Below are 12,055 nucleotides of genomic sequence, written 5' to 3' on the forward strand. Positions count from 1 at the left end.
TCTGCGTTCCTGGGCGGCCCCGCGCCGCCCAGCCCCTTCCCCACCTCGCTCTCTGGCTTCTAACTCTGGCTGAGAAAATTCCCAGACTCCAGGCTGGACCTTATGCCTCGGGCTGGTGGTCTTGGGAACTGGGAGCGCCTGGGAAATCAGATCTGAGTTGAGAGGGTCCCCCCCCTTTCCACGTACCCCATGGTTCCCCTGCGGTTTTGGAGATAGTTAACCACAAGCAAGGGTTTAGAGATTCTGGGCAGGCCCTTCTACCCGTGGGCCTGTGTCAGTGAGTGGGATAAGGGGAAGGGACTCAGGACACTTGATCCCATGGAGAAGAAGCTCGGTGGCTTTCAGGGCAGGGATTCTGCCTTTATTCTGCCTCTTACCCGAGTGACTCAGGGTAAGTTACTTGGCTTCTTGGTTTCACTTTTCTTGTCTTTTCAGTGAGAATAATATGTGAGAGACTGCCTTTTCCAGTCACTATCCGGTAATGATTAAAAGCGTGGCCTCAGGAGCTAACTTTTAGGATTCAAACTCCAACTTCATCAGTTACTACTGACTTGACAAAGGTTCTTAAGATCTCTGAGCCTCAGTTTCTTATCAGTACAATGCAGTAAACAAGAGTACCCACCTCAAATGAGTGCTGTGGGAGTTCAATAAATTGCTTCATATAAAGTATTTGGAACAGTATTTTGGTACTTATTGAGTGATGTATAAATACTTGAAATTTTGGTATAAAGATAAAAAGCATATAGACTGTGCCTCACAGAATAAGGTGACACCTTCTGTTATTACTTGAAACTCAAGTCCTGTATGTCCCCTATCAGATGTTTGATGAGAGTTCACTCTCCTGTCCCACTACAATGAACCCCAGTCCTTACAGAGTACATGCTTACAGTGAGCTGTGTACCAGTACATGAGACCCTGAAGCATGGAGCTGTCACAGGTAAGAAGGGACATGCTTATGGGTACTTAGGTTTTGAAGTTTAAAGCAACAAGAGAGAGACCATAAAGGAGTGATATTATGGTTGATTTATGTCCCCTCACCCCTTAAATTCGGATGCTGAAGTCCTACAGCCTCCAGTACCTCAGAATGGGACCTTACTTGGACACAAGAGTCGTTACAAAGGTGATCAAGTTAAAATGAGGTCATTAGGGTGGGCTCTAATCATATTTGACCTGTGTCCTTATAGAAAAGGGAAATTTGGACACAGAGGGAGAAGATGATGTGAAGAGACACAGGGAGAAGACAGCCATCTCCAAGCCAAGGAGAAAGGCCTGGAACAGACCCTTCCCTCAGAGCCCTGGGAAGCATCCAACCTTATGGATGCCTTGATTTTGGGCTTCCAGCCTACAGAACTGTGAGACAAGACATTTCTGTTAATTAAGCTACCCAGTCTGTGGTACTTAGTTCCAGTGGCCCTATCAGACTAATACCGGTGTGTTGGAGAGCTCCGGATTGGTAATCATGGGAACTTGATTCCCAATGCTTGGGGACATATCCAGCGAAGGCTGGGAGGGTAGCAAGTCCCCAAGCCTGACTCAGCCAGCCTCTGGCTCAGCCGCTGCTGGTGGCCACTCTTCCCTTCATGAGGGGAAGGACTATCTCATCAGCACAGCCTGCTCTTTACTGCTGATGAGCTCACTGGACAAGCAGCATCTCCCATGTGGCCCAGGGCTTGGCTCTTGAGACCAAGCAAACAGTCCACTGCAGGTGTGTGTGAGGGATGAGGGGAAAGACCACCAGGAGAGCATCATTTGAGGGGAGCCAAAAGCCCAACACCATACAAGTATGAGCCCACACACAGGCATTCACTTATGCACTAGCAGAAATCCCTATAACTAAAGTGATTTCTTAAAGATTTTCTTTAGAAGACACATACTTTAGAATCAGAAAATTCAAGCTGGGAGGGACCATCAAATCCTCTGGTCTAGGGCTATTACTGGCTTAGAGATGTTTGTTTGTTTGACCCACACGGTATCTTAAACACCAGGAGATTTCACATAAACATCTAGGTTTTCAGCATCTCTTGAAGACAGGCTCTAGACAGCCTGGCTCAGCAGTTCCATCCGACAACAGCTGCTCATTTAGATGGAATCCACATGTTAAAATCAGGACAACCCCACCCTACCGGATTCACTCATTTACGTTAATTGTCTGACCCTGTAGGCATACGAGTTTACAACTTCTAGTCCAAATTCCCCCTTTTTATAGATGAGAAAACTGAGGTCCAAGGAGGTCAAGTGATTTGCTCTAGATCATGTAGCAAATCACACACAAAGTCAAGACTAGAACCCAAGCCCAGGGTCCCTTCCACTTGGACCCTGCTCAGCATCCCAACCAGAATCTATACTGACTGATGCTGCACTGGTTGTTAATTTATTATTTTTTAATTATGCATGTATCTATGCACTGTTGATACTATGGCAAACAAAGTCCCAACTCTCGTGTCCCTCTACTGAGGAATCAATGAAAGGGGATAAAGCAGGAGGAATTAAGGTAGAGATCAAGAGGAACTTCTGGGTCCTTTGAATGATGAGACCTGGCAATAGGCCACCCTGAAGTCTTCTTTGCTTGAGATACACCTCACTTGCTTGGTCTGGGGAATAAGAAAACCCAAAGGCTCTTGAGGAATCAGTTCTATGTTCTCAAAAGATCACTCCTAAGATTCAGACATCCCCAGTGTGGCTTGGGCCTGTGATGTTTCCATTGCTTTGCCCTCCATCCCTGCTCAAGTAAGGCATTGCTGACTCATTTGTGAGTCTGAGTTTCAGGCTGTGAGATGTATGTTTCAACACAGAGGCATTGATTTATAGCTATAGGGAATCTGGGAATTCCTCTCTCCTGCTCCCAGGCAGCTCTTACTTGGTGAGGACTCTTTCACCACCCAGAGGCTTTAACCTCAACAATACCAAACATATGACAATAAAGCCATGTGACCCAAATCCCACTCTTCTCCGCTGAGCAGGGTGCGTAGCAACTGGGACTGCTCCCAGTGGTTCAGGACAGTGGAGAATTTAGTGTCCCTGGAGTCAGTAACGGCAATAGGCTGGGTGACTTGTCAGCGGGTCTGTTGAAGAGGGGGTGAGGACATCAAACTGAACAATACAATTCTGGTCTCTCTCAGAGGAATTCAGACCCCATCCAGCCTTCTGGAAGGCATTTTGTAGCCCAAGTCCTACCCTGATTTATCTCTGGCTCCATCCAAGTGTTTCAAGGTACTGGGGCTACAGATGAACCTAACACATCGCCTAAACTGTAGCCTGAATTGTTGCCCCTTACCCTGTATAGAGGGTCCCAGAATGTGATCCAAATTCGAGGCTTATTGAGATTTCTGTAGTGGAAGCTGCAGCAAAAATAATTTATAAATGAATCTCACTTTCTAGCCCAGGCAATCAAACAGTTTTCAGTTTGAGATTTTAGGTGAATTCCCCACTAAAGTGTTCAGAATTATTAGTTTCTGACTCTCTTTTTATCCTTGAACTAAGCCAAGTGCTGGTAAGTGTCCTCAAAGGAATAGTTTTCTTTATTCCAAATTTGGATCTATGTGGGAAGAGGAGGAAAAACAAGGTCCAGTAAATCACTTGGAAGTAAGCTCTCTCCCTGAGGTCCTCCCATCATTCTTCCTCCCCTCCAGTGCCAGTCAGAGACTCCACTTCCACCCCTCCCCGGCCCCCCCCCACCCCGGCAAAAGAAAGTTCCACTGGCCCTGCAGACATAAGAGCCAAATAAGAAACTGCCATGAATGTGAAGATTCACAGTCCTGATCTTATTTTATTTTATTTTAAGCTTATTTATTTATTTATTTTTGAGAGAGAGAGAGAGAGAGAGAGAGAGACAGAGAACACATAAGAGGAGGCAAGGGGCAGAGAGAGAGAGAGGGAGACATAGAATCTGAAGCGGGCTTCAGGCTCTGAGCTGTCAGAGCAGAGCCCCACAGGGGGCTCAAATTCACAAACCCACAAACTGGGAGATCATGATCTAAGCTGAAGTTGGATGCTTAACAGACTGAACCACCCAGGTGCCCCATCACAGTCCTGATTTTAAATATGCTGCCCTGTCAGGACAGAGCAGTGTCCCAATTTTGACTTCATGGGCAGTACTGAACAACATATCCCATGATGTTATGCTGTTGTAAAATGAGACTGTGGGCATGAAAGCTTTCTGAACGTGGTCAAGTGTGGATGGGAGGGATCATCGCTGTGGTTATCTACTCTGTTTTCTCATGTAAATCAATCTCTGGCCTCAGCAGCAAGGGGACAGAGGGCAGCAAGGGGACTTGAGGGCAGCAAGGCACAGACCAGACAGGAGCTCTCATGAGCCAGGAGTTCCTACCAGTGTCAGGCTCAAGGCTAAGCTACCTGAGCACTGGACATGTGTTGACTTCAGCAAAATGAGTTATCTGGGGATACAGAATCCTATGGGGGGGGGGGGGGGAGGGCAATGTGGTAAGAAATTGGACTTCTGTTCAATAAGACTGATTGACCAAATGTGTTTTATCTGTTTTCCCTCCCCACCCCACCCCCCACCATTCTGGTACAACCACAAGGTTAAGAAGAGGACAAAAAGCATTGGGGAGGGGTAGGATAAGAAGGTATGAGAGATTTCAACAAAAATATTAGGAGATGAAATATTCTCTCAACAAAAATAAGGAGTGGGGAGGGCCAATGTTTTGGTTATAAAGCTTTCAGTATTATTTGATTTTTAAGGCAGATAAACATAATATTTAAGAATGATATTATCATCACCTGTTTTTAAAGACAAAAGAAAAAGCACGTGGGAGTCAGGGGACCGGACTATCAGACCATTCTTTTGGCTTGTGGCTGTTGCTGTCTGAGCCTGAACCCCTTTGTGGGAAGGACCTGAGCACATTCCACAAGCACCTTCTCGTCCAAACAATTCCTAGTTCTGTGGTCAAATTCTAGAGACAGCACTGATGTCCTCAGAAAAACAACCGATGTTTGGGATGAATCAAAACTTGTCTCAAATTTCCCTTCTCTCAACTTCTAGTTGCATGAACGAGCTAGACCTCAGTTTATTCATCTCTTACATGAGGATACTACTTCACAGGATTGACAAGAAGATCAAATTAAATAAATAAAACAAGAATAAGTCTATGCAAATGTTATTTTTCTCCACCATCTTTAGGCGAGGATCTGGTGCAGTTCTGGGCACCAGACATTCACTTAATAGAAACCTGGAAAATTCAGAAGCGAGTTACTATATGTTTATTCTTGGGGCAGGGAGGATATGAAGCCCTTCATTTCTGTTGATTGGATTAGGGACAAGGTCCAATGTGGATCTCAGAGCCTAGTGAATAATTCCTTTGAGGAGAAGGGCAGACCAGGGAGGGTATAAATGAGAGGTTCTTTAACCAAGCAACAGCCCCACCTCACCCCCCTCCCCCCTCTCCAACCCCCCCCCCCCCCCACTGTGGGAACTTTCTCTTAACACAGTCCACATACCCAGCCTCAACCTAGATCAGCCTCCTATCCAATAACTTGTGGTTTTGCAGAAAAGGTATGGATGATGTCCACAGGGATTTCCATGCTCTTGAGGGGCTCTGGACTGGCACACTAATTTCCACACTAATTTATCCACGTCACCTAAGGCTTTGGTTGTATAGCATTCAAAAAGCTCATTCGACCTGGTCACTGCCTGTAGAAACCTGCCGCCTGAACCCCACCTCAATTCCCACAGCCTGAACCCCAATTTGTCTGAGTTAAGCTGAGGCCTAAAAGGTGACTGCATGCCATGGGGGGTTAGCAGGAAGGGAGGAAGGGAAGATGTACATACCGAAGTAAGAGTTAAGTGTTGATCTCATGTAACTCCTGGCCAGGAGAAAGAACCCCAGAGTCAAGAGCAAAGAAGGTTCAGGTCTTTCCTCACACAGACCCAGACCAAGGCCTGAGGCCATCCCACATGAAAAACACAAGCATCATTCCCTCATTCATCATTCAGTAAATATTTACTGAACACCTACTATATGCCAGACAAATTCCCTGCCCTCATGAAACTTACCACCTCCTATTGTCATCTTCTATTGGTACTGAAGCCCTCTGTTTAAACTTTCACTTATGAGTCCTTCTGCTATTGTAACTACCTCCTATCCTCCAGCTTCCAGCCCCATTCTACTCTGTCCTGCAGCCCTTTGTGAGCTCTGACCCCATTCACTTTCCTGCTCAAAAACATTCTGTGACTTCCCAAGGTTTATTGAATCAAAGCACTATTCACTCATCCAACACATGTTTATTGTGTATCTACTATGTGCCGGGCTCTGTTCTAGGTTCTGGGGGATACAGCAGTGAGCAGGACACATAAGAACTTCTGCTCTCTAGTACTTAGATTCCAGTGGGGAGAGACAGAAAATAACCAAGATAAATAAGTGAAGCAAGTAAAGCACATTGGTTGGTAATAAGTTCCAAGGAGAACAATAAGGCAACCGAGGTTAGGAAGGGGAGGGGGCAGGGAAGAAGTAAAATTTTAGATAGACTAACTATGGAGAAGATGACATTTGAGTAGAGATCTAAGAAAGTGTTGGATGGAGCTGTGTAGATAGCAGAGGGAAGATGGTTCCTGAAAGAGGGGCGATCAAATGAAAAGATCCTGAGGTAAGCACATACTTGCTCATTAAAGGAGGGTCAGGGAGGTCAGAATGAGGTTCAGTGGCTGGAACAGAGCAAGGAGTGAGGGGAAAGTGTTGGGATACAAGGTGTGAGAGGTAATGACTTTAGCTTTTACTCTAAGGCAGATAGGGAGCCACTAGGGGCTTTAGAGTAAGCGCAACAAGGTGTGACTTGTTTTGCAGCATCGCTCTGGCTGCTGTGTTTAAGATAGGAAGAATGCAGAAAAAGGCCAAGCAAGGAGTCTAATTGGAAGGCCCCTCTCTCACCCTAGCCTGCTTTTCCAACCACATCTCTTAACCATTTCACAACTCTACAGCCCTCATAGACTCTTCCCAGAGCACACATTACAGCTGCTGGCCTACCATTCTCGATGAAATTACCACCACTTGGAATATCAATACGACAACAGGAACAATTGCTGTTACTTACTAAACATCAATAACCCCAGTCAAATGTGGTTTTTGAAATATTATCAGATGTCACTCACAGACATTATTTCATTCCATGTTTATATTTTGTTCCTATTTATTGGGAAAGCTGAGGCTTTTTACAACTTGTCACCAACTGGGAAGGTCCCTGGGCCCAACTGTAAGATGTAAAACAAGTGCTGTCCCTCAGGTCTCAAATGGGCCATTTCTATCTTTGAGGGTCTCCACGCCATGTGACTCTCTGGGTACTTCCTCACAGAAAGTTTGAACAAATGGGGAGAGTTATGTTTAAAATGACCCTGACATGGGGCGCCTGGGTGGCGCAGTCGGTTAAGCGTCTGACTTCAGCCAGGTCACGATCTCGCGGTCTGTGAGTTCGAGCCCCGCGTCGGGCTCTGGGCTGATGGCTCAGAGCCTGGAGCCTGTTTCCGATTCTGTGTCTCCCTCTCTCTCTGCCCCTCCCCCGTTCATGCTCTGTCTCTCTCTGTCCCAAAAATAAATAAACGTTGAAAAAAAAATTAAAACAAAAAATAAAATGACCCTGACAGGTCAGTATCAATTTTCTGGATTGAAAAATAGAAGCAAAAAACATTTGGGCAGAGAAAATAACATTGCAAATGGTCAGAGGTACCATGTGGGAAGATCAGGAGGTTTCAATTTGCCGGAGCTTTAGTATTTGTAGGGACGAATCAGGCAGGAAACAGACCTAAGAGGCCTTGAATGTCATATCCAAGAGCCAGGCTTTCACCTCTTTATAGTCAGGGAGGATGGAAAGGTTTTAACTAAACAAACAAATAAAAATATTCTTTAAGTTTGAGCAAGATAAGAGTGCCTGGAAATGTGCAGAATGTGGCTACCTGGAGAAAATGCTTTCCTTTTAAGGGAAGCAGACACTAAGCTCTGGCTGATAGTTGCCATGCAGAAAGACAGGCCCAGCCTTGCCACTGGGAAATCTAGACTTTATGTAAAACTTTGTATACATTTGCAACACATTTAAAGAAACAAATTTAGGGGCGCCTGGGTGGCACAGTCGGTTAAGCGTCTGACTTCAGCCAGGTCACGATCTCGCGGTCTGTGAGTTCGAGCCCCGCGTCGGGCTCTGGGCTGATGGCTCAGAGCCTGGAGCCTGTTTCCGATTCTGTGTCTCCCTCTCTCTCTGCCCCTCCCCCGTTCATGCTCTGTCTCTCTCTGTCCCCCCAAAAATAAATAAACGTTGAAAAAAAAATTAAAAAAAAAAAAGAAACAAATTTAATTACATGAGCCATATAAAACACTCCATGGGAGCTGCTATTTGGGGGGGGTTCTGCCCTGGAGTATAAATGAGTTCCAGGAAGATAGGGACTTTGTCTTGTTTCCACTGTGTTCTCAGTGGAGAACTTGGCACAGGGCCTGGCACACAGTAAGTGTTCAATACATATTTATTCCGTGCATACGTAGGGATTAGGTATTAGTATTCCCCCTTACACTTTAGGAAACTGAGGCTCATCGAGGATAATAGATCACACGGGAAGTGGCCATACTCCGGCTCAGGAGCAAATCTCTGAACTTCAAATGAGATAAAATGACTCATAGGAGAGATCAATTAAGAGTAGAATCAGTTCTTCGTCTGTCCCTTACACCACCCCCTATCCCAGGGCTGTTCCCACTTGTTACCAAAGTCTCATGTATGGCGCTACCTGGTTTTAACTCCCCTGGGATACTTCCAATCCCACTCTGTTGGGACTGTTTTTTCCCCCTATTTTGTTCAGACCTAGGAATTAGAGACGAGGCAGCCCACACACCACCTGTCCCTCCCCAGCACAGTGACATCTGCATAACGTTGGGCTGCTAACAGTAGCAGCTTCTCTCCTTGGCCTTTCAAATCCAAGGAAGGACCCACCAGGCCTTCCCTGGCCAGGTGCCTGGCTGACAAATCCCTTAGCATAGCCAAGTAGCTTCAATGCTCTTGCTGTTCTAGTTCACTAGTTATAAAACATTATCTGCAGAGCCGGGCATCGCTGCTGCATAAATAGAAATGGAAGGAGGTAACAAAATAGTAGAGCCAGTGAGTGGGGATTTGGGGAAATAAAACACTAATCTTTGAAGCTTCTAAAATAAGAGGCAGGATTTCTAAGAAGATCTACTCAGTTGACATGAAATCAATCCTTGCTTCTGCCCTTTCATCTAATCAGACAGGTTAGTTAGTCAATCAACAAACATTTATTGTGCAGGGCTCAACATACTTCTGGAAGTGCAGGTCATGATTTGAATGATGCCCATGAACTGAGTGTGTCATACTCCGTTCATATATTCATGTACTTTTAATTCATTAAGAAAGGATGAGGAGGGAAAGAAACACTAGCATGTTTTACCCAGAGGGGTAAATGTTTAATCCAGAGGGGAAAGTTGTTCTTCCCCAATACGATTCTAAGAGTGATTTACCAATATTAGTTTTTCTGGAATCTTCCCAGCATCTTGTACTTTGAAGGAACAGCTGCAGCTCAGTGCCCTGCCTTCTATACAGCACTGCCAGCCAATCGGCCAGGTTCATCTTGCCCACCACCATTTTCCTTAAATGGCTTTAGTTTCAAGTACATCGGGGGCATTTTAAAAAATTTGTTAAGAGAGTCTTACCCGAGGTCACTCAGCTGGTAAACGGTGAGTGGGAAGCTGACCCGCCCTATCTGACTGACTTCGTGCCCTTTCCATTAGGTCATGAGGGGGAACCGAAGCTTTGGAATGTTAATCGTGCCCACGGGCCCGAAGTAATATCCCAGGATGTAAATGTGTGTGACCATCTCTCTGTCCTGGGGGCGTGAAGAAGGCAACATGCTCTGCCCTTGACCCTAACTGACTGAGCCCGGGGGCCAGCTCTGGAGCTTTAGGGGCCTGGGAACCAGTGTGCCTGTGTCCGGAGGCCCTGAGAGTTTCGCTCTGTTTCAGAGCAGGCACTGCCACCTCCCAGTTACTATTCTGTGCTGTGGCAAGTGCCAGCTTGTCTCCCCTTCCCGCCCAGCCCAGGAACCCTCCGGCATTTCTAGTTCAGGCCCAGACCCGTCCTGGCAGCCTGGATTCCACTGCCGAGGCTGGAAGCTCATCTCAGCCCAGTGACCATCTTGCTCTGGTTTTTGTCACAGGAGAATTGTGATTCCAGCAGTTTTGGGAGTTGGGGGTGGGCGGCCACAGATGTCTCGCTCAAACTACAGAGTGGTGGGGTGGAGGTCAGGGTGCAGAGAAGGAAAGACGGGGGAGAAGCGGGGAGGGGACGCTTTAGACATTCCACTCCTGAGGCTGTTTCATCCCAAATCCAAGGTAAATAAAGGAGTTGGGGAGGCTGGACTGGACCCAGCAGCCCAGCCCTGAGTTCTAGCCCTGACAGAGCTGAAAGGAGGACTTTCTGGCATTCCCACACGGGGGTGGGAAAGAGGCTGGGTCTGGGCAGGTCTGAGGAGCCCTTGTTCCCTATGGCCCTGGGGGGAACACGCCCGGATTTGCTGACCTCTCTGGTAGGAGTCTATCAGGTAGGAAGCCCAGCCTCTGATGGCACTTGCTGTGTGTGGGCGTGTATAAGCAAATTGTGTAGTGCATTTGTGCTTTTAGTGTTTATCTGAAATTCAAATTTAACGGGGAGTCCCAGTATAGGGGAGTGAGGTGACACTTCAGTCCCTCTACCCCTCCAATTTCAGTGAGATGAGGGCCAGTTTCTGGCATGTATCCCTGCTTTAACCTGATCCCCACCTTACAGCAAGAGAATTCCTTGGGCATTGGCATTCCGAGACAGCACCCATGCCCCAGCCCCCACATAGCTAGGGCCCCTCTGCCTTCAGTTCTGAAACTCCAAAGACTTTCATGTCAAGTATTAATGCTCCATCCTGGAGCCCCTTTGAAGATGAAAAGCCCTCCTGAGAAGTGAAGGGCTCTGTTGTTGTAATTAACATAATTACAAGCAATTTTTCCCATAGCCCTGTGGAAAACTGGGGGACCTCACTTCTTGTAAGAAATACCTACCTCGCTCTCCCAGGAGAAGGCCAACCTCTTCTAATCCAGCACTAGGGTAGATGTCCCTGCCAGCCCCGGTCCCCAGTACCACCCACCTTGACTTAGACTTGGTTTTTGTTTCTGGTTTTGTTTTGCTTTTACCTTTTCAGATGATTCATCACCACGACAAGGGATCCACCTTTCTGGGCACAGTAGCCACCCTCTCCTGGGACACGTCTGTGCCTACCTTCCTGGGTTGAAAACACTGGGTGAATGATAAAGCTGAAAGCTACTATTTCTACCCGAGTCCTGGACCAGACAGAAGGGATGTCAGCTGCCTCTCTCAACCCAAATGCCCTGACGACTGGGAGCAAACTCTTCCCTGATTCGAAGAATCAGTTGCCACTGTGCAGAGTGACTATGTGGGAGGACACGTAAGCATTTCCCTGCAGAGGTAGCTGGTCACACAATGGTAGCCAGGGCAGCTAAAGGCCAGGCCCAGAGGCCCTGAACAGAGTCTGTGGTCTTAACTGTTTCTAGGATTGCATCCTCCTGCTGTCCCCAGGGAGGCAATCATCTCTTCCACAGAAGGAGCCACAGCATTTCCTTCTCTAAAGGTTTAGCATAGAGGAGGTGCTCAGCATTACTAATTGTGCCAAATGAATCTGTCTGTGCTAGGCCAAAGAAACATCTCTGTCTCTCTCTGGATTCCCAAGGCTCTAAACAGCTTTTGGGTTTCCTGGCATACCAACGTATGACTCGTCTGTGACCTGTTATGTGAGTGTCAAAACTTACAGAAACGTCCGATATGGTTACTGTTGGCAGTGCAAACTGCCCAACTGCCCAAACTGTCTGTAAGTTCAAGAATTTTAGACTGTAGACTGATGATGGCAAATTAGTGAGATGTTATAAAATTTCCCCATCACCCAAAATCTGTCTTCAATACCTTTGTATCGGCCTTACCCTAGGCTCCTTAGGAAATCAGAACAAAGAAGAATCCTGGACTCCAGAAGAATATGCCCTCAGGGCCTGGTCATTATAACCAGCTCCTT

General features: G+C 46.7%; 1 long non-coding RNA gene across 2 annotated transcripts; it reads left to right on the forward strand.

Moving 5' to 3' along the window:
* Positions 1–49: 49 nt before the first annotated feature.
* Positions 50–5,109, forward strand: LOC121011728 (uncharacterized). 2 transcript variants are annotated; one of them, XR_005781728.1, is made up of 3 exons: positions 50–391; positions 799–937; positions 5,003–5,109. It is a non-coding gene; the product is annotated as an uncharacterized LOC121011728 (long non-coding RNA). The 2 variants fall into 2 exon arrangements; XR_005781727.1 differs by having other exon boundaries at positions 819–937.
* The last annotated feature ends 6,946 nt before the right edge of the window (positions 5,110–12,055 follow it).

This window comes from Herpailurus yagouaroundi, unplaced genomic scaffold (assembly GCF_014898765.1).
Source record: "Herpailurus yagouaroundi ecotype Mexico unplaced genomic scaffold, PumYag 195, whole genome shotgun sequence".
Classification (NCBI taxonomy): Eukaryota; Metazoa; Chordata; class Mammalia; order Carnivora; family Felidae; genus Herpailurus; species Herpailurus yagouaroundi.